The sequence below is a fragment of the Solanum dulcamara genome, chromosome 9, assembly GCF_947179165.1.
Source record: "Solanum dulcamara chromosome 9, daSolDulc1.2, whole genome shotgun sequence".
Classification (NCBI taxonomy): domain Eukaryota; kingdom Viridiplantae; phylum Streptophyta; class Magnoliopsida; order Solanales; family Solanaceae; genus Solanum; species Solanum dulcamara.
Genome location: NC_077245.1, coordinates 35,193,087 through 35,216,695, shown reverse-complemented (window position 1 = coordinate 35,216,695; position 23,609 = coordinate 35,193,087). Strand labels below are relative to the sequence as shown.

Sequence of the window (23,609 nt, the reverse complement as noted above, 5' to 3'; positions counted from 1 at the left end):
TCTATTGACCCATCTAAGTCCCTTAAGAAGATCAACTAGATCTCAGACTTTGTTGAACTTCATGGACTCTAATTCTTCTTTCATCTTTTAATCATTCATCCTTTTTCGAACTCAATAAACCTCAGTCACAGAATTAGGTTCATCCAATTCAATGGGAGATACAAAGAAAATATAATCCTCAATCTCATAAGTTCGTTTAGGTACTCCTTTTTTTGTACTCTTACGTGATTAAAGTTCAGATTCCTTTGTAGGATTTTGGGATTCAAAACTCCCACTAGGACCATGAATTATTTCTTGATCAATTAACCTATCAGGTATGTCCGATGACATTATCTGATCTTCTGAATTCAACATTTTATAGAGAAGCTCTCCTTCATTTATATCACTCTTTTTGAAAAAGTTATTTTCCCAAAATCTGACATCTTATGATTCAATTTCAGTAATACATCCATCTTCTAATTTATCAATGAACACATACCCTTTAAAGTGTTATGTGTATCTTATAAAGATACATTTCTTTCCTTTAGGACTTAGTTTACCAAACTCACCAAAATGATCTTTAATATATGCAGCACAACCCCAAGATCGTAGATCATTCAGAATTATTTTATGACCAGTCCAAAGTTCATAAGGAGTGGAAGGTACTAATTTAGAAGGCACTTTATTCAATATGTAGGCCGCAGTTATATAGTGCATCTCCCCAAAAAGAGATAGATAAATTTGCCTACGCTATCATTGATCTTGTCATATCCAACAATATTTTATTCCTTCTTTCAGCTACACCATTTTGTTGAGGTGTATAAGGACTAGTTAACTGTCTATAATGCCATTTTCAATACATAGTTCTTCAAATTATTTTGATAAATATTCACGACATCAGTCAGCTCTTAAAACCTTTATTCTTTTGTCTAATTGATTTTGAACTTCATTCATATATATTTTGAGTCACTCTAGTGCTTCAGATTTATGAGAACTCAAATAGACATAACCAAAGTACGTCAAATTATCAATAAATGTGATGAAATATGTGGTACAAGACCTTGCTCTCACATTCATTGGACCACAAATAGCAGAATGGATTAATTGAAGTGGTATCTCAGCTCTTTTAGCCTTTCCAAATGGTTTAAGTGTAATCTTTTCTGCAAGACAATTTTTAGAAGTTGGCATATTAATTTTAGAAAAAAGACCTAAATGCCCTTCCTTTGCCAATCTATTCATTCGATCTTGCCCTATGTGACCTAATCTTGTATGTCATGTAATAACATCAATATCATTGTTATTAAAATAATATATCATTACACAACGGTCAACATAATAGTCATAAGTTGAAGGATTGCAATCTAAAATTATAAAACGATCATAACGAAGCCCAAAATCATAAAAGACACTGTCTAGAGCTATTCGAACACCATTACGACTAAAAAATAAATCAAAACTAACATCTAGAAGTACAGACAAAGATACTAAATTTTATCTAATCTATGGAGCATATAGAACGTCATGCAACATTAAAGATCGGCCACCACGCAAGTCCACTTTGCAAGTGCCTATCCCTTTGACTTCTAGTGTAGCATTATTTCCTAAATTGATCCATCTTAATCTAGGTGAAATTCGATAAAACTCCATAAATGCTTCTCAATCTCGACTCACGTGGTCGATGGATCCTAAGTCTATAATCCACATAGGATAAGATTCAATTAGTAAAGAAGTGTTAGAAACATATATAGCACTCAGAGATGCATTTTGAAATGCTATCTTTTTTGGTTCGGTACATTCACGAGCAAAATGCCTTGGAACTTCACAATTGTAGCACTTCATTTTGCTCTTGTCTCTCTTCTTGAAAAACCGTTTTTCCTTTTTTGGAATTTGGCTTCTTCCTTTTGTTAGAGGGTCCTTCTCCAGTCTCTTTGTCCTTTTCATTCTTCTTTTAATTTTTTTTGCGCTTGAAGCGTAAAGACTTTGTACCACTTGACTCTGCCACAAAGGCATTAGAAGCAATTTTAGCAGTACCAAGCCGCTCATCTTCAAGTTTAACATGGCGGGCACCATCAGAGAAGGTTTTGATACTATCATTATGGTCAAGTTAACCTTTAAATGTTCTCAGTTATTAGGAAGAGACCGAATCACTACTTGAACTTGTTGCTCATCTGAAAGAACATGACCGGCATTTTTGAGTTGGGCTTTTATTTTTGACATCACCCTAAGGTGTTGTTAGACATTTTGATCATGACACTTCTGGTAAGTGTTAAATTTGATAGTCAACTGTCGAATGCAGGTCACAGATGTACTCCCATATGTTTCTCGCAGATGTTCCCACATAGCATGAGCAGTTGGAAATTCTTCACATTCATGAATGAGGTCATCAACAACAAAACTAACTATTATTTCACGTGCAGTGGAATTAGCCTTTTTTCAAGCTTTATAAGCTTCAAGGACTCTTCTGTGTTGTGCAGTGTTACCCTCTTCTTGTTGATTCAAAATATGGTTTATACCTTCGAGAGCATTTTTCTCTTCCAATACATAACATATTTTACGACTCCAGATGTCATAATTATCATCGTTCAGTTTTTCACCTTTGTTCAAATCAGCAATTATAATTTTTGATGTCATGTCTGTAATTAAGAGACAATCACGCAAGTATTTTTACTAAATTATGCATGTAACATACACATTCAAGCAAATCAATTCTCATGAATGTTTCATATTTAATGTGGAATCGAAAAGATACGTAAGCATCCAATCATCATCTACTAACTAAATATTTAACCAAAATAAGAAAATAAATTTCTTAATGTGCATTTTAATACTTTAAAGACTACATTCACAAGCATTTTTCAGTCAAATAATTTATATCATTCAATAATACAAAATCGGATAAAAACACATATATTCATATTAAATATAATTAAAGATGTTCATTACATAATATGTAAGACATAACAAGAAACTAAATACTAGACTTTGTTTCTATGGGATCACGCTGGTCATCTAGCTTCAAAAGTCAATGTGAACCTCCCAAGTGGTTCATTAGGACCAAAATCATTACAGATGTCTGCTAGTTCATTCATCCAATAATTTGGCAATGAACTATACAGAATACCTAGCCCATACCAATCTTCAACATATATGTAACACTCATATATCTCATTATTTTTTATCAAAAACAGATTGAGAAACTTTGGTAATTGGTCAAATGAATCTATTTTAATGTTTTTAAACTCTTCATAAAGCCTTTTTCCTTCCCTTTTACAGGCCCTTTTATCTCTGTTTGGATTTTGCAATATCCTTGAGTCATTTTTTATGATTTCATGCTCTGAATCTGAATTATTAGCAATATTCTACGATTTCTTTTTGCTCCTCTATCAGTAACACTCCCACTTAGAGCAATATGAGCATGTTCCCGTTCAGCCATAACTGAAATGGGAACAAGAAATCAGAAATTGGTTAGAACCATTTAATGTGACAACGAATGTCACAAATTTTTGATAGAGACAAAATCAAAACAAATTTAAGGCGTAGGGAATAAAATTTATTTCAAGACCAATTAAATCATTTATATAATTCGTAAACAAGTAACCACAATTGGTCAAATTCTTTTTTTTTTAATTTCAAAAAAAATTGTACATATATTAATCCAAGGCTATGTTTTAATGAATAAATTCATTAAATATTTAAGCCAAGGCATAAATATATATGGCCCAAAATCAATTTACGAAGATCACTGCACTTGTTGCCGTAATTTCACAAAATTACAAAAAAAAAATCACTTCTGCTATAAAACTATAACCCATACTTATACTTTAAAAAAAATTAAAGAAGTACTAGGACAACTGTGCTTTTCATTTTCCAAAAAGTTGATGGTACAGATATGTATAGGAAAACATGTATTAATAAAGCGAAAACTTTCACAACTTTCTTTCATCATATATATGTATATAGTGTAGATCACTATTTTACCTTTCTTTTTTTTAAAAAAAAATAAAGGAAAAAATCTGATAACCCTTTCATTAAAAGTGGTACTTATTTATAGTAGATGTACTACACTGTTGTACTTACTTTTTAATACTAGTACTACATCATCCGAAAAAAATAAAAAAAAGTACTAGTGCTCCTCTTATTCCAAAAGAATACATATAGTGTTACCCTTCTTTTTTATATATAAATCACAAAGTCTCTTTATAGTCATTTACACTTTTCCAAATACATAGGTTTCTTCGTATATGCATCTTCTCCATGCCAAAACATTACGATGAAACGAACAAAAAAATGATTCATAAATAAAAGTTATGCAGATTTGTCTACATCAAATCTTTTTCATTAGTTTCAAGCATATTTATTTCTATCAGGTAAGAGCAAATTCTACTCCCTCAATTTGAAGCATTTTCACACTGATAAAAGAAAAATAGTGTCGAAAATAAATTCATGCAAATTGATTCGAGTCTAATTTCATAAACATGGAGCAATTAATCATGGCTTTGATACCAATGTAAGATATATAGGATACAAGATTTGTGTACCTTTGATTATTGCAGTGGAATGAAATTTACTAGTTTAAAAAATTGCTCCAAATATCATCTTTGAATCACTAGGAAATAAAGGCTATACTCCACGAACTAGATGTTTTTGTGTGTTGATGATAATTTTAAGAAAGAAAGATCAATTTGTGATCTGTTATTCTTCTGTCTTTTTCCTTTCTTTCTTTTTTTAGTTTTGTTCACGTTCTCTTCCATCTGAGGATTGCCTCTATTTTTAAAAGGAGAGGTTTGAGCAGTTACCTTGTAATTGTTCCCTTTTCTTTTTAAAAATAGAGGTAAATTTTATCTGATCCTCTTTTTTAGAAAATACGTATTTGGCTGGGTCGGATTGGATCAGTCTACTTGGGTGACCCACCACCCAAAACTTACAGGACATCAAACAATATCAACTAAACCATATGAAATACGCTAAGAAACTCCTATGGAAGTCACTTGTCATGCCTTACTATTTTTAGTGCTTCAAACATGCCTTTTGGATCATTCATGGTAACATTGGGAGTCATTCATTATAGCACTTGGATCTTTGTACATCTAATATGTCCTTATGTTGTAGCATATACATATGAAAAGAAAGCCACGAGGTCATGCAACATATGAACAAATAAACCATAAAGGTATCGTGCATGGTATTACATGAAAAATCTCCTGCTATGTGTGGTGTCATGGTCTCATACTAGGGAAGGTATCGAGTGTATCACAAAGCACATGAATGAAAATGAAGACATAATTACATTAACTTTGAGTTACGTTATATGATAGTAATATTTGTGGAGATGATTCATTTAGTACACATGGTATAGATAATCCTGACAAGGATAATAAATCTGTCTTATGAGAGACTCGAGACTATATTAGATCGTGTGAACACTCAACACAATAGGAACACCATAAATTGAAGGACATCTGTAAATATGAAGAAAATAATGTGAAAGAAGGTAACAACAAGAAGAGCACATAGCCATGGAGCATATAAATCTAGTTTCTTATGTGGTTTAGAAATATAAGACCTCCCCTATTCATATAATAGGGGATGCATTATAGGAAGGTGTCACAATCCAAAACTTGAGTTTGAGTCATGATGGCACATACCAAAGTCCATCGATAGATAAGTCAACCCATAACCTAGAACGACGACAAGTAACTGGCCTAGTGGTAGAAATCTATAATCAAAGTAAATAACAGCAGAACAAGGAAATACATAGAGGAAGAGAAGAAATAAGATAACTATATACAACAAAACAAGATCCAATCCAACGACCTGGTGGATGAAGGCACAAAGCCACTAAAATAAGTACAGACTCAAAAATAAGCAAAATAAGTACAGATTTGTCTCGAATACAAAATACTAGCAAAAAATCATATAAAAATCGAAATTAGTCAAACTAGGATGCCATCAGCTCACCCTCGATCTCTGAATATCCCAGTTGTTATGCACAAGATCAACGCGGTCAGCTGATGCTTAGATATTGGGAAAAGTAGATGTAGAGTGTAGCATGATACCAAACCAACGGGTATCCAGTAAGCATCATAGGCCGACTGAGCTTGGAAAGTAAATACATAATGTAAAGCGAGGAGTAAAATGGTATTAAGGAGGCAGAATAAAGGAATAATAGCCATAGGCCTAACCATGCACCTCAATAATCCAACACGGAGAGAAAAGCTAAGAAAAGTAGCTAACTATAACCTAACTCGTTCACCATAAGCCCAGAAGGTACAATCATGCACAATTGAAATGAAAATAACCCAAACGGACCCCGTAAGCCCAATGAGTAAACAAAAAGGCTAAAGTTATTCTTAGTTAAGACTAGATATATTCCAGGACTTTGGCTCCAAATATCAATTCTATGGTAATCACTAAACTAAGCCTATGTTAAGGTCATGAATAAATTGTAATTAACAATATATTAGGTATACAACTCAACACAACAAGATAGACATCGCAGACAAGTTAAAAATACGCTTATTTCAAAGAAAATACCCAAAAATAAGTTAAGGGAAGAATGCTATAATTTAAATCCGAATCATACAAAAGTAACCTCCCAAAACTAGTTGAACATCATATAAATATTATCACAAGCAAAGTCTAAGATAAGTAATCCATAGCCTACCTCAATACCGATCACGCGCGCTTCAAAATCTACCCAACTGAAGCCTTTCCCTTCAGAGCCCCTTCCAACCTTTCCACTCACAATAAGGAGTCTACAACTCTCTCCAACAACCCCAATGCAATGCCCCAGAAAATACCATGCAATTTCACCAAGAATGTGCTCAAATGCTAAAGAAATTGAGTTTTGAACTTTGAACATATGAGCTAAAGTTTGGGACTGATTTCATTTAAAGAGTTGAAATTCCTTCATTGCCATCGTGAATTTTAGAACCACGATCATTTACCTCAGAAAAAAAAGATCATCGCGATCGCAGAGGTCAAACCTCGCAATCGCATTGACCAAAGTTGGTCAATCCTCTCCGATTGCTCATTGCGATTGCAACCCGAAAGCCACGCGACCGCGATGACAAGGTGCAGTTTCCTTCACGATCATGATGGCCTTCATTATGACATTTTTGCATCCACTAATTCTCCAAGTCCAAAAATTGTCCGATTGGGTGCTCGGGATTCATTCGAAATCTTATGCACATAAACGAACTATGCTTCCCCATCAAATTTGACATTTCAGACTCATTGGAAATGTCAAAACTTCCATTGGAGGCCGTCTCAATATAAAGTGAGTCTCACACCTACGGCTCCATTTTAGTCATAACCCACAAGGTTGCTCAAAATGAGTCCAGAAGCCTTGAGACCAAAACCAAAGGTCCATCTTGACCAAACTCAACATTTCGGAGCTAACAGAACCATCAAAATTATATTCTGATGTTGTTTATCTGAAGGTTTGACCGAAGTCAACTTTTAAAACTTTAAAAGTTTCAAAACACAAAAACTTGCATAAAAATCAAATGAACGATTAGGTGACCGAACTGTCAGCCCTAGCAAGCGGTCACTATAGAAAAGCTCCACATTATGAAAATACATTGATATAGAAAAAATGACCTAGTGGGTCATTACAAAAGGCCGTGCCTTAGCGGTGAAGAAAGTATTTATCCATAACACACCTCAATTCTAAATTATGAACAACTTCTGAAAGATCGACCCTTCTTTTAATATGATAATCTACATGAACAATAGGTAATAATATAACATTTGTAGATAACCAAGAATCTCTGCCACATATATAAAGAAAATGACACTTTATGAGGAACATGATTGCAAATTTCTCAATTCATGGCATTTTTTCATATTTAACTTATCTTGTCTAGAATAATGGCGCAACCGCCTCCTATGAGTCCACCCATCCCTTCAGCATTATAACTACTAAAATAGCCCAATGCATATATCAATCTCAATAATTCAATTTGAAAATAAGGGTGAAATTCATACTCACTGCTTTCGAACACCATTCAGAGAATTACGCTCATAAACTATACTCAAAACACCACTAGAATATTATTTATTGGAGTAAGAGAACAGCTATAAATTTTTCAACATAATCCATCTCGTTACACTTCAAATTGCCAAGGAAAACAAATTAACCTACATCACATAACTTAGTATATTTTAATAACATGCAAGGAGAATTACACTTGATTCCATGGAATATTAGTTTACCTCTAAGATATGGATTAGGAGAAGGGATTTTAGGGTTGTTAGGGATTGTTCTTGTAATGACCATTGTGGTCATTTCTTCTTGTTGTATATATTTTACTATTTTACACCTTTTCATAGCTTTTGTATTATTTTGTTTTACTTATTAGAATGGGTGGCATGATTTTTGATGTGTTCAGGAGAGTTTCAGGTAAGTTTTCTCCAGTTTGGAGATTTCATGTTGAAAGGGTTGACTTTGGTCAACATCTTTTGTAAATGGGCTCAGAAGAGATTTTCATCAATGTTGCTAGCTTTGAAATGTGGATTTTGGTCTAATAGAACCTTTAGTTCGGATTTTGAGGTTTTTGATTTGATTTTGGGGTGCTTGGTTATTTTCTTTATTTTAGTGAAAGTGTAGACTACGGTCAACAATTCACCAACATGACCTCCGATGGTTGTTTGGTCAATTCTGTTGATTTTAGAATGTCATTTCTTGTTTGGTAGTGTCACACCCCAAATTAGAAGAGGCACAACAGGCACTCGATACCTTATTAAATAAAAAATATCAGTCATAAAAGTTCTCTCTCTTTGAGCTCTGGTACATGTTAGTGTGCACTAACTTGCACCTCACCAAAAATGGGAAAAGAATGGCCACACAAAGTAATGGTTCTATAGTTGGGACAACACATTCAGTAAAGCAGATAACCATGCCTGAGCTACATCTGAATACACCAGAAGGAGCCACTCATATGCCAGAGGTGGCCTCAATGCTGGATGAAGGAAAGGAATCTAGGAATGAATAATAGCTGGAACTATCGCACCAACGAGGAGCTAGAAGTGGCAATAAAAGAATCCCAATTGAGGTCAATGGAACAGTAAATCAGGCTAAAACTATAGGTAACCCACAAAGAAAGCTAAATTTGCTTGAATCATCACTTACGAAGCCTTGGACGAACCTGTTTTCCATGGATTATTTGGATGCTAGAGGTATAACTCTAACCTATATGACCCTTGTGATTGTTGAGGGTGAAAATGTGGTGGAAATTTTGCTTGAGGATGAAGTGAAATAGGCACCTTTGGTGGTGGTATATGTAGTTGGTAGAACACCAACTATTGGAGCTATGGTGAGGTTCATCCTACATCAGGGTTCTTTGTCCACTAAGCCAGTGGTCTTGTACCATGATGATGGCTACTTTGTAGTGAGATTTTCAAATGAAGAAGAAATAGATAGGGTGTTGTGCTCAGGATCTCAGTACTTGCCCAAAAGACTTGTTATTATGAAGCCATGGCTCTCCGAGTTTAACTTCAAGCAGGAAATACTCACTACCATTCCTTTATGGATCAAACTCTCAAACCTCCTACTTAATTGTTGGAACTCGATTGTCCTAAGAATAATTGGTAGTACTCTAGTCCAACCCCTCTATGCTTATGAATGTACAACATAAGCGAGTCAAATGTCCTTTTCTCGAATACTTGTTGAAATGGACATAACTAGACCCCTTCGCAAGGTGATTAAGATTCAAGACCCTAAGTAAAGTGTATTGGAGCAACAAGTTTGGTATTAATGGAAGCTAGTGTTTTGCCAGAAATACTTACAAGTGGGAAACTCTTGCTTAGACAGGGAAATAGAAGCACAACCAAATTAAGGGAAGGTACAGGGGTAATGAAAGGAACGGAAGCCTACAACAGTGGGAGACAAGGACCAGGGCAAAGACATAGGTTAGCAATTAGATAGTGGCCATGGAATGGACAAACAATTAGAGAGTGATATGTCACATGATTAGAAAGAGTGGAAAAATGTGAGACATAAATCAACTAACATAAGAGGATCACATGAAGATCACGTGAACTTCAATCAACTAACAGGACGGTCCATTGATGGGTTATACGGCTAGTAGATGAGGTGGTAGGTGGATATCCAATGGGTTTTCAGGGTCAACGGGACCAGATGAGTCTACGACCTGTAGAGAGATTTATGGACCGTAGAGGGTCTCATGGCTTTAGTCTGGGAACTTGGGGCCTATAGTTATCTATGGACGACAAGGAGGGTCCGTAGGTCAATCTGTAGGGTAACTTTGACAATTTTTTTCAGGGCTATTTCAGTCATTTTCTATTATTTTAATCTCTAAGCTATGTCATTTTGGTCTTATTCCTAACTCCTAAAACTAATCTTACCCTTCAAAAATTATCCATTCCCTCTCATTCACTCAAAACTTCCGAACTCTATCAAGGTTTCTTCTCCAAGGTTCCCTCAAGTCAAGCTAGGATTCTTCAAGTTTAAATCTCAAATGAAAGATTTTTTTAGGGATTTGATTCAAGGTATGTGGTAATTTCATGCATGGATCCCTTTCCATCCATGGAGTCCCAAGGAATCTTCAATTTTATTTTATGGTTTCTTCCAAAATCCTAGATTTTTGATGATTTTTCATTGGGTCAATCAATTATGGTTTATTTCACTTCTGTTGATCTTATTGTACATGATTTGATCTTAATTACATATTTCAAGGATTTTTACATTAACCCAAGCATTGAGCCTATTTTATGATTAGGAATTATGGTTTGAGAATTATGCTTGCATCATGATTGAAGAAAATATGATTTAAGGATGCTTTAGATAAAGTATCAAGTATGATTTTATGAAAAACAAGGTTGTTTCAATATGAAGTATTCTCATCATTAAGAATTTTCATGATTTTTATGAAAAAACTTATCATGATCTAGATGCTTTAGATAAGTGTTTTTTTATGAATTTGTTATAAAATCGTGGTATGTTTAAATGAGCTATTCTTATGATTTATGTATGTTATTATGAATTTGGTATTACTAGATTCTTACTATTTTCAAAGACTATGATATATTATGTATGATATTCCGTTGAGAGTTTACTTAGAACTGAGAGTACTTTGGGATGGAGGCTTACCCGTTAGTAGAGGTGGATTTCTTTAGTAGCAATCGCCTAGTCCCATAACTATGTGCCCCTTTAGGATGTCCCATTAAACAAATCAGCTTAATCTAGTGGATCCACATAAATCTCATGTCATGGTTCTAACCTGGCAAGTAGGACAACCTCTTTTCATTATGGGGAAGAAACTGGACTCCATGTTATAGCTGACATGTTTTATGTCGTTTAACAGTATCTTTGAAAAGACTTTATGATTCTCAAATATGTTATGTCAAGCTTATCATTTTATTATGAGTTTTGCATTAACCATGTTTCATATTTCTAACGATGTTTGTAAAGGATTATGCCTTGTTTTATCTTGGTCATTACATAATTATGTTTTATGTCATGCACTGCACATTCTCTATACTCAGTTCAATGAATAGTACTGACCGCATACTTCTTTCGCCTATATTATTTTATAATTAGGTCACGATGCTCCATCTCATGCCCACGGTTAGTATTGGATCTCATCAGTGTTACACTGTTTGGTGAGTCCTCATCTTTTGAGAGCAAAGCTATCTTATGAGTTCTTTTATGTCTTTTTTAGACTTCTATCAGTTTCAGACTATTTTGTGAACTAGGGCTTGTCATATGCCACACATATGATAGTAGATGCTTTGTCAGACTTAGTATAATTTCCACATTATCAGTTGTTATACTCTGATTCTTCTTATGTTGAGATTCTTATTGTGAGAATTATCTTCTTCTTTTCGAATTACTTGCTTATATGTTTTATATTAGTGTCATGCTTATGTCAAGTGCCTTGTTTACGCTCTCTTGGGATTCTATTCTCCATGTCACATCTAAGGGAGAGCTTGGATCTTGACAATTATATTTGATATAAACATCACTGAGTTATAAGCGGTTCGGAATAAATATATATTATTATGTAAGCATACGAGCCTTCCTATGGAACTTGAGTCACAAATGACTCGCTCGATGTGCCATTTAGGTTGATTCTTACATTATTTTCTATTTCAAGTGAGTATATATTTTATTTATGCCTTACAAACTAGTAGAGACTTAGATAAACCCCATCTTGTAAGCGATTTCCGATTCAACATTTTGTTGTTAAGCTCTACTCGTTCTGGAGCTCGCGAGTGTGTTTCTTGAAGTCATAGTCGTATATGAATAGTGATGGGTAGGTCGAACCCCTATCCCTTCCATGCAATAGATACGACACTCTTAGAGACTTTTAGACATGTCGTATGTGTCAGTAGTTTTGAGGCTTTGTCGGTCTGGTTGTTAGTTGACGTTCCAATTTTTGGCCTCAATGACCTTATGTATATATTTATGTTAGGCTGATTTTCGTGTAGGTTATCCAATATAAAAACCTTGTTCGTCTTGAGCTTTTCTTTATTAATTGAGCATATGTGCTTATATGTCGATCTTGTCCAAGAGGTTCAAGATTATAATTATGCAAGTTATGTTTGGTTTGCTCGGTTAGATAAGGCACCGAGTGTCTGTCACATATCACCTTGTTTAGAGTGTGACAAGACTATATATATATATTACACTTGAATGCAATCACCAAATCAAACTACTAATTCTTAAATTTTTTAATCAATCATTTTATTATAAATTTAATGATGTAGCACTATGTAGAGCTAAACAGTAAAGAGTGGATTTGGGTTCGGGTCGACTCGAGCTCAGTTATAATTTGACAAAGGTTGGACTTAACTTGACTCGATATCATAGAAAGTTTAGATGAGTTTAGCTCGACGCTCAGACCTAATCATAGTGATCTATTACTGTTGAAGTAACTCAACATTTTTGTCTTATTGGATAATGTTTTATAATGTTGTATAAATGAAATATGCAATTGCAAGTTTTTTCTAAATAGTTTATATGGAAACTATTGGAGGAAAAGTGACCAAAATGATTTATCACACTCAATGTAACTACATGAAAACTGTTCGTAATAAGTGAAATTAATTATTCAGAATAAGACAAATAATCTGATACGATATGCATTACACAGACAATGTAAAAATATTACTCCCTTCATTTATTTTTCTTTATTTATTATAAAAAAATTCATTTTTTTCTTGTTAATTTTATCATATTAAAAAATATAATTTAAATAATTATTTTATCTTTACTATTAATTGTTCATTCTAAATTATTTTGCATGTTCATTAACATAATACACTAAATAATATGAATATTATGATAAAATATGTATTTTATTAATTATTTTTAATGGGGTAAAAATTATTTTCACAACCCCGCCGCCTCATTTTGCGTTAAAAATCAAACTCCTTTCTCAACTTTGAACAATAATCAAACTCCCCCTTTATCCTATGCCATGTCCATTTCACCCTTGTTATTAGGGCTGTACAAGGCAAACCGATAAACCGCACCAAACCGACAAACCGAACCAAACCAGAAAAAAAAAACCGACTAGTGGTTTGGTTTGACTTGGTTTGGTGTTTGGAAAAAACCCGACCATTATAGGATTGATTTGGTTTTAACTAAAAAACGTAAAATCGAACCCAAACCAACCCGATTATAGATATACTACTTTTAAATTATGTTATACATAAAAATATTTATTAAAATGTAATTTATAAATATTTTTTTAAAAATTTTTCATAATTTTTGTTTTCTTTCTTACATTTAGATTTGGATTTGAGAAACTCATCTAAATAATATACAAAAAAAGCTCATCTTATAAAGTTATATTATAAAGTTAAAATTTCAAACATTGTTCTGCCTCCATCTTATATGTTGATATTTTGTACTAGAACTCTTTTTAAGAAGTACTGCTCTGTGCTTTTTATTAGATACTATGAAAAACCCGAGAAACCCAAAAAACCTCGAAAAACCCGAAAAAACCCGAAAAACCCGAGAAAAATTGATATCGAAAAACCCGACTTTTATTGGTTTGGTTTGGTTTATAGATTTAATAACCCGACACAAATGGTTTGGTTTGGTTTGTAAAAAATCTGAACCAACCCGGTCCATGTACACCCCTACTTGTTATATAACATATATGTAATATCTCTTTATATTATGTATAGTTTAATTTTAACCTAGATATTTATAACTTTTTCTTTAAGTTCATTATTAGCATTATAAATAGAATAATATTATTATAAATTTATTACAAAATTTAATACTATTCTTATAACTGTTATTTCAATATTATATGTATTAAGCATGTGGATGTGCATATTTTTTTGTTTTTCTCCACTCTCTTATTCTATGTGTTTCATATTACTTACCCTTCTTGATATGACACCCCTTAAGAACTAGAGGTATTTTACTAATGTTATTAATAATGTTTTGAAACTTTGAATTTTATTATTACTACTTTATGCAGTTATTTAATACTAAAGGTAGAAATAAATAAACATTAAAAAAAATTGATTTCATAAAGTGGACAAGTAAATTTAAACAGCTATTTTTAAAATGATGGTCAAATAATATAAACGGCGGGGATATTCTCTATTGTCTATATAAATAAACAAGTTTGATTAGCATTGATGGAGTATTACATAAATTATACTTTAAAATAATTTAAAATCTAAATAAATATAATCTTTAAAAAATTGACCTTAATTTAATTAATTATTTTGTATTTCTTGCATCAAAATATATTTGTATAGTTATTATTCTCTGCTATTTTCACTTATATAAATAAATATTAGAGTTTTGATTATTATTAATAAAATTAATTTTCTCATTATGTTAATTTACTTCATTATAAAACATCATTAGTTTATATATTTGAAGGAATAAATGGAGCAAGAACAACGGGTTGTGTACCTGTTATACGTAGCGGGTTGTTGTTATGGCCACCAAGTGATTTTACCATAGATCTACTTTGATTTCACTAGGAAATCTAGTTTGAAATCTACAAACTAAATGCCTTTCTGTTTCGTATGTGTTGATGAATTTAGAAAATTCAGATAAATTTTTTCTTTGTCTGGATTTTCTCATTTTTCTCTCTTTTTATTTTTTCTTATCACGTAACTTCTCTTTTGCAAGTTACTAACTTCATGACCCCTAAAATAGGGAGAGGTTGAATAGTTAATTAACCGTTCCCTCTTCTTTTTTCAAAAAGGAGTTGGAGTTGAACAATAACTGTTCAGGGTTGAATAATTAAACTATAACTGTTCCACTTTTATTTCAAAATTAGATTTATCCTTTCACGGGTCGGGTAAGATTGATCTGGTCGGTTCACATGGGCGACCCACGATCCTAAAATTTTTACATCTCCCACTTCGCACATGGTGGACAAGACCCAAGACAATAAGATCAACAAGACACACAATTCATACGACAAATAGTTCATACGGCCTGATAGCATCAAGGCTTGCCTTCAAGGTCTTATAAGCCCTATATAGAATTCAATCACATATGGAAAGGATTCACTATTAATATGAGGATATCAATACTCACAATACCCCAGTCTTTACAACATTAGTAATTATACATCCGATCCCTCATCCTCTTTAAGAGGTGAACTCAAGTTCAATTTTAACTTTATACACAATTACACTCGACATCTACATAGTGAGTGTAATAGTTGGCTTGTGTACATAAGTCATATTATTTCAATTTAATCATCTTTCCTTTGTACTCGAATCTATCTGTCTCAAATCAACTACTTTTCTAGACATGCACCTCATTGCCAAATCATTCATAGTTATTAGTGACATGCTAAAGTAGCAACATTGATTGAAAGTTTTAGAAACAGTGAAAGGTCAAAGGGTATTCTAATGAAAAGTTTAAATTTAACTTTTCAGGGTCTCACACAATGAAGAAGTAGGGATCATTCTTTCATTAACCCATTGGTCACTTAACACACATGGTATAAAACACGTGCTACGATGTTCTCACCTTATCTTGGAGCATGTGTCTCATTATTCAACATCGTACAGGCCTTGGTCTAAACACCTCTTGGTGTTTAATCCGAGTTTCTTTTTTCAGTGATCCTCAAACTCATTTTCTTAAAGAGACTCTTGTCTAGTTTCCAAAAATAAGTCATAATATGACATTGATAATTATCTCTTCACGTTCCCCGATGTAAGAGATGATTGCTCGTGTGGGAGAGACAATCTCGCGACTTGTTTGACATATTTTATTTCTAAAACATTATCACATGCATATTAGATACAAATGTAATAGTTTTTACTGATGAAAATACTATTAACAACAAGGTTATTTTACAATACAAATCATCTCCTACGCAAACCTAGAACCTTAACATGTTTCTCAAACAAGTCTCTAGATATCTTTTGTAAAAGGATCAGCTATCATTTCTGAAGTAGGAATGTATTGTAAATTCACCTCTCCACTTGCTACCATGTCTCTTACAAAGTTATATTTGATATCAATATGTTTTTTTTTATTATGATACTTAGGATCCTTTGTATATGCAATAGTCGTCTGACTGTCGCAATATAAAATTACGGGACCCTTTGAATTTTTTGCAATATTCAAATGCTCAAAGAATCTCTTTAACCAGACAGTTTCTTGCATTACAGATGCACAAGCTACAAATACATATTCCATGATTGAAAGAGATGTGTATGTTTGTTTCTTACTTTTCCATGAAATTGTACCACCATTAAGTAAGAAAGCATAACCAGAAGTGGATTTTCTATCATTCCATTCACCAGCCCATTCAGCATCTGTGTAGCCTCTCAAGAGTAAATCAGATCCACTATGCTATAGTGAATAGTCTGCCGTTCCTTTTAGATATCAGAATATTCTCTTCACTGCCTTCTAATGATATCTTCCAAAATTAGATTGATACCTGATTACAAGACCTACGGCATAACAAATGTCTGGACGAATACACATCATAGCGTACATCAGACTTCCAACAACCCTAGAATATGTAACTCTGAGAATTCATTTGTTCTCTATAGCTTTACGTCCCTGAGGAAGGTCAACTAGATCCCAGAATTTGTTGGTTTTCATAGATTCTAATTCTTCTTTCATCGCTTTTAACCATTCATTTCTTGTAGGGCTCGATAAAGCCTCATTTACAGTTCCAATTTTATGGGAGATACCAAGAAAATATAATCACCAATCTCATAAGATCATTTAAATATTCCATTTCTTGTACTCTTACATAATTGAAGTTCAAATTCTTCTATAAGACTTTGGGATTCAAAACTTTCACTTGGACCAGGAATCATTTCTTGATCAATTGTCCTATCATATATGTCTGATGACATTATCTAATCTTCTGAATCCAAAATTTCATAAATAGTCTCACCTTCTTTCATATCACCCTTTTTGGGAAAATCATTCTCCAAAAATCTAACATCTCATGATTCAATTTTAGTAATACTTACATCTTTCAATTCATCAATGAGCATATACCTTTTGGAGCCTTCCGAGTATCTTATAAAGATACATTTCTTTTCTTTTGCACTTAATTTACCAAACTCACCGAAATGATCTTTAATATATGCAATACAACCCCAAGGTCGTAGATCATTCAGGTTTGTTTTATGACCAGTCCAAAGTTCAAAAGGAGTGGAAGATGTCGATTTAGAAGACACTTTATTCAATATATAAGCCACAGTCAATAATGCATTTCCCCAGAAAGATATTAGCAAATTTGTCTGCGCTATCATTGATCTTACCATATCCAATAATGTCCTATTCCTTATTTCAGCTTCACTATTTTGTTGAGGTATATAAGGAGTAGTTAATGTCTGGTAATGTCCTTTTCAGTACATAATTCTTCAAATTGTCTTGATAAGTATTCACGTCCTTGGTTGGTTCTTAAAACCTTTATTCTTATAACTAATTGATTTTCAACTTCATTCATATATCTTTTAAAGCATTCAAATGCTTCAGATTTATAAGAAACCAAATAGACATAAATGAATCGCGTGAAATCATCAATAAAAGTAATGAAGTATGTGGCACCAGATCTTGCCCTTACATTCATTAGAACACAAATGTCTAAATGGATTAATTGAAGCGGGAACTCAACTTTTTTAGATTTTCCAAATGGTTTACATGTAAGTTTTTCAGCAAGACAATTTTCACAAATTGACATATTAATTTTGGAAGGAGAACCTAAAAGTCCTTCCTTTGCCAATGTCATGACCCATCCCCGTGGGCTGCGACTGGGTGCCCTAGCTGGACACTCACATACACTCCTGGTAACCGTAATTAAACTTGTCACCTGTTTGGGTCACAACATTTCAATAGGCAACACGACTTACAAGCCGGCGAGGCTATCGTAGCATGTAGGGTCATCCCATTTTAAATACATATGCAAGCCGACAGGGCTGCCACGATAAAGGGAATGTCCCAGAATATAATTCATACAGACACAACTAAACACGCATGTATACACAACCCACACACGTATCTACAGACCTCTAAGAATACAAGTGATAACATATGGCGGGACAGGGCCCCCATCGTACTCCTGAATAAACAAATATATACATCAGAGGTTTAGTACCAAAATCTAGGCTCCGATACAATGGAGCTTCTCCCAAGCTTGCTGAGTGGGATCCTAAGCTGGTGGACTCCCAAAACCTGTGTCAGTACCTTCGGGCATGAAATGCAGCCCTCCCGAGAAGAGGGGGTCAGTACGACATATGTACTGAGTATGTAAGCAAGTAACAGTATATAAGGAATTACAGTTAAAACAGGGATACATGGCAAGTATAATGTTTAGCTATTCACCGTACCTGCATCTTATAAAACAAAGTCACACATACTATTATCACGTACCGTACTCAGCCCGTTCAGGGACTTGGTGTAACAATTATATCGTTCTTCTATCCGGAGTACATATGTATTATTAGTGTTGTGGAACGCACAACCCAGTCCATGTATATAGCAAGTACGTGCCGAGAAACGACGGCCCAATCCTTACATTATGTCATAATAATGATAATACTGAGGTACGATGGCCGGATCCATATCTCATATAACAGTGCTGAGGTACGACGGCCCGATCCGTATAATGCATAATAGTGCTGAGGTATGATGGCCCGATCTGTATACATGTATATTATATAACAATGTCGAGGAACGACGGCTCGATCCATATATAATGTAATATGCATATACATACATGTAGGACTCATCAGCATATCAAATATCCCTCAACCATCTTCATAAAGTATGCCCAAGAACCCCCAGGTTTAGGAGCTTACACATCCAATCACTATTCAGCCTATAGAAGGCTCGAGGGTCGTAGTTTAACTACTTTAAGACCCTTAGCATTTAGGAGTGAACTCGAGTAACGAGTTATACTCAAAACTTACAACTGGAGTTACCTCTACACTCAAATCATATCTCATTTCATTTACATTAAGATGTCCCATAAGAAAGAAGCGATAGGCTCTACATATATTACCTTTTATCATATAGAAGCCTTAAAAGGCGATAACTCACCTATTACAAGAGTTCTACCATCACGAAGTGGATAAGAATTATGAACTGTACTCGAAGCTTCATGAATGGAATTATTCTCACATTACATACACAATTCACTTAAGACTAAGACATGCCAAAAGAAAGCTTCACATACCTCTTGTGAGTTACTCTTTATCCCGTTCGCCTCGTCGTCCTTTGAACCTATCCAACATAAAAGTAATATGAATATCAACCTTTCTTAACTTTCTAGTATCTTAGGTTACACCTTAGTATTAATGGAATCTATTTCCTTAGTCGTTTCCTCGACTAGTTCTTTAGTTTGTTAAGGTGTTAACGAAAATTGGGCAGCACCTCCCCTACAATGTGCCCTATCCGAATTTTCAATTAGGTCCCTAAGACCTACAGCCAACCAACAACAACAACCTACAGCATATGTTTAAGCAATTTATACCAACAATATACAATATAAACTTCAAACGACTTATTCAGAAATACGATATCACAATAGGGCGTCTAGCCTTTATTTTGTAACGCCTTTAATTATACACAACGAGGGGTCATATGGCTTCAACCAGAAGCACCCTAACCCACTTTAAAACACATTTAGTCCCTGCAACCACACATCACACCCCAGCAGCAACCACTCACAAGAACAATACTTTACTTCGACAACAATTCGACTATCACGACTACAATTTGGATTGCTTCGAACGTTAAACATTGCTATGACATTTTTACACTTCCAGCATCATACAAGGTGCGTAATACACCCTATGAAAACACCATAAACTTCAAATTAGAAGGAAAGGCCTTACCTTACGTAAGAATTGTCAAAACTATCAAAACGTGAATTCTGGATAGCTTACTGTCTCGTATTGGTTCTTAGTTTTGAAGGGGTAATTGAGGGAAACAGGATTTGTGTCCTTAATTAAAGTTATAGACATGTGTCTCAGGGTCGCATACAGTTTTGAATTACCCCTACATCAATTTTGTACAAAACGATATTCCCAAAATATCAACAGCAGTCTTTGTAAAATTTCTAAAATGAAATCTGGGCAGCAGCTCTCCCATGCTTCACCACCATTTTTCGAGCAGATTAAAGAAAAACTGGGTTTTAGAGGATAAATAAAAGTTATAGTCCTATGAAATATATTTCTGAAACATCTTGAATCACTTGAAATGAAGCCTTACACAAGGAGTTATACTCGTTTTACTAACAGCAGTATCTTCAAAAATGGGTCTGTTAACAAGAACAAAACCTCCTCTTTTTCCTAACGATAAATTTTATGTTGTTAAACACCATCATATCACCATAGGATACATTAAATAAATAATTCACGGAAAGAAATCGGACCTTACCTTTCTTGGCCACCAAGCCCGTAGCTATACTCTCTCTTGTTCTTGGTTTTTCTCTCAAGTTTTTTTTGAAGAGAGAAGGCTGAAATGTGATAAATTTTCAGCACTTTACACATATATATCCTTTTGGAAGGTGACACGTGTCATCCTCTAAGAGTGACACGTGTCACAACTTTAGGCAGCCACGTCATTACATGCCACCAATCACATACTGCCACGTGGCAGTGTGGGTCCCACCTAGTGTCACCTACCTGCTTGTCACCTGCCTGCTTGTCACCTGCTTGCTTCACTTTCGTAAGTTCGGAAACTAGTTTCTGCTCTCTTTCGTAGGTTTGTCATCTTGTCTTACTTTAAGAGCCTATATAATCCGTAATACGCAAGCTTAGTATGTATACAACTAGTTTAAGTATGTACAACTTCCAAGTTGGTGGCTTACGTAAATAAATGGAGTACCACGACTCATTATTTGGCCTCCAACTCTTTCCAGATTCTTATAAACCTATTCCCAACCGTTACTACTTGGGTGGAGTCTCATAGATAACATGTATCCCGCGGCAATATTTTTAACAAAAACATGCTACAATGTACAAAACTACGGGGTGTAACATCCTTCCCCCCTTTAGAACATTCGTCCTCGAATGTTAACTCTAACAAGGTCTAAAAGGATATCAGGAAAATTTGTACCAACTACGTTCAATTTTTTCGCGGTCTTTCCTTTTCTTAACTTATTCTTAAGTTTTTTTGTATTTTACCTTAGGAAAGACCTCTTACAATATCCTTAAATTCTCATTGTGACTCTCTTGTCGTATTCATCCTCTTTGTACGCATCCATTCTTTGATGTCATACTATGTAAGGTCCTTACTAATAATTCTCAGCACTGTCTCAGGTATCATGGCTTCTATCCGTTCATTGGTGGCTTTTAGATCCTTGCCGGCTCATTCCAGCATGGGATCTCACTTGAAATTTAAATATTCAAATGAACACATTATAGTGTTTGTTGGTTTCATCCCATGCTTGTATCTCCTATATCCACTTCCCCTCTTTCGTGTGTATCCATTTCAGTGTCCGCTTATGTTCAACTTTTCAAATACATATGTTCATAACATTTCATATCCCAATCGCGCAGGGCTTCCCAGGAGGTCACCCATCCTAGTGCTACTCTCGCCCAAGCATACTTAACTTCGGAGTTCTGATGGGATACGGTGCCTTAGTGCTGGTATGGTCGCATCCTGCCCCGTGGGGCTCATATATCTACTGAAGAAGACGATAACCCAGCAGCTGATCCGGTAGGCTAAGCTGCACTGCCCTAGTTACCCTTATATTCTTATTACACGGACCATATCCTATCTTTAGCCACTTTCTCACTAGGCTTTACTTATTTTCATAGTGATCCTCGTTATATTCACATCAAACCCTATTCGTGTTCCATCCCATAGTATCATACTTCTTATTATAGACAGGGTATACTGCAACCCTGTATCTTTTTTTTTGCAAAATTTTGGCAGAGTTTCCTCTATATTTCTTACCATCTCAAGAACCTGCACGCAGGAAATACCAACAGTGCCTCACAAGGCACACACATATATATATTTATATGTACCACATCATATTACAGCCACACAGGGCTTCCAATATTAATGCATATATATTATGGAAGAAAATTAATAATATACATGTAACCACATCTGGTGACGCCTCCTGATCCTGTCTGCTAGCTAAAGCATAGATGCGATTCGAAGGACTGCTAGAACTAGAAGTTCCACCATGGCCTCTACCACGGCCTGCTGGTGTCTGAATGCCTTGTCCCTCAGGGCGCATAGTCACTGAAAAAGACGAACCAGCAACTAACCCAGTAGGCTGGGCTGCGCTACCACGGCTACCCTTAAGTGGGCAATCTCTCATAAAATGGCCTTGACGGCCACAAGTGAAACAAGCACCCGAAACAGAGCGATATTCTCCAAAGTGAGACCTACCACAACGAGAGCACCGAGGAAAAGGTGGCCTCAACTGATGCAATTCCCTATTCATCTGTGAACTCTGACCGGCCTCTAAATACCCTGTACTATTGAATCCCCTACCCATAAACTGTGGGGGTGAACTCTGGGCTTGCTGGGAAAGATACCTACTATACTGCTGAGGCTGGTCTCCTCGAAACTCTCCTAAATAACGACCCAACTTAACTCTCTTATGCTGGCCTCTATCATAACTTCTATCGGGTTGTCGCCCTCCGTGTTGATCCTCCACCCCTTGTGCGTATGCCTGTACTCGAGCAATATCCATGCCTGGCTAAGAAGCCATGGCCATACAACTATCAATCAAGTAGCGATCTAGCCCCATCACATAGCGATGCACCCTATCAGCCATATCCGCCACAATAGTGGGCGCATGTCTCGCCAACGAGTCAAACTCAAGGCTATAGTCTCTAATGCTCTTGCCATTTTGCCTTAACTGCAAAAATCTATCAACTCTGGCTTGCTTTATTTCCGGAGGTAGAAAGTGGTTAAAGAAGGCTTCCACAAACTCATCCCAGACTGCTAAAGGAGCATCCTCGCCTCTTGATAGTTTCCAAGACACATACCAATTAACGGCTACGTCACACAGCCGATATGAAGCCAATTCAACAGACTTAGTCTCAGAAGCCCTAATTACTGTTAACGTACGCTGCATCTGTTGAATGAACACATGCAGGTCATCTACGGGTCTCGAACCATAAAACTCTAGAGGGTTACAAGTCAAGAAGTCACGAACCCTCAAGCTGTCATGTCT

General features: G+C 35.0%; 1 pseudogene; it reads right to left on the bottom strand.

Moving 5' to 3' along the window:
• Nucleotides 1-21,952: 21,952 nt before the first annotated feature.
• Nucleotides 21,953-22,073, bottom strand: LOC129904774 (5S ribosomal RNA; annotated as a pseudogene).
• Nucleotides 22,074-23,609: the final 1,536 nt, after the last annotated feature.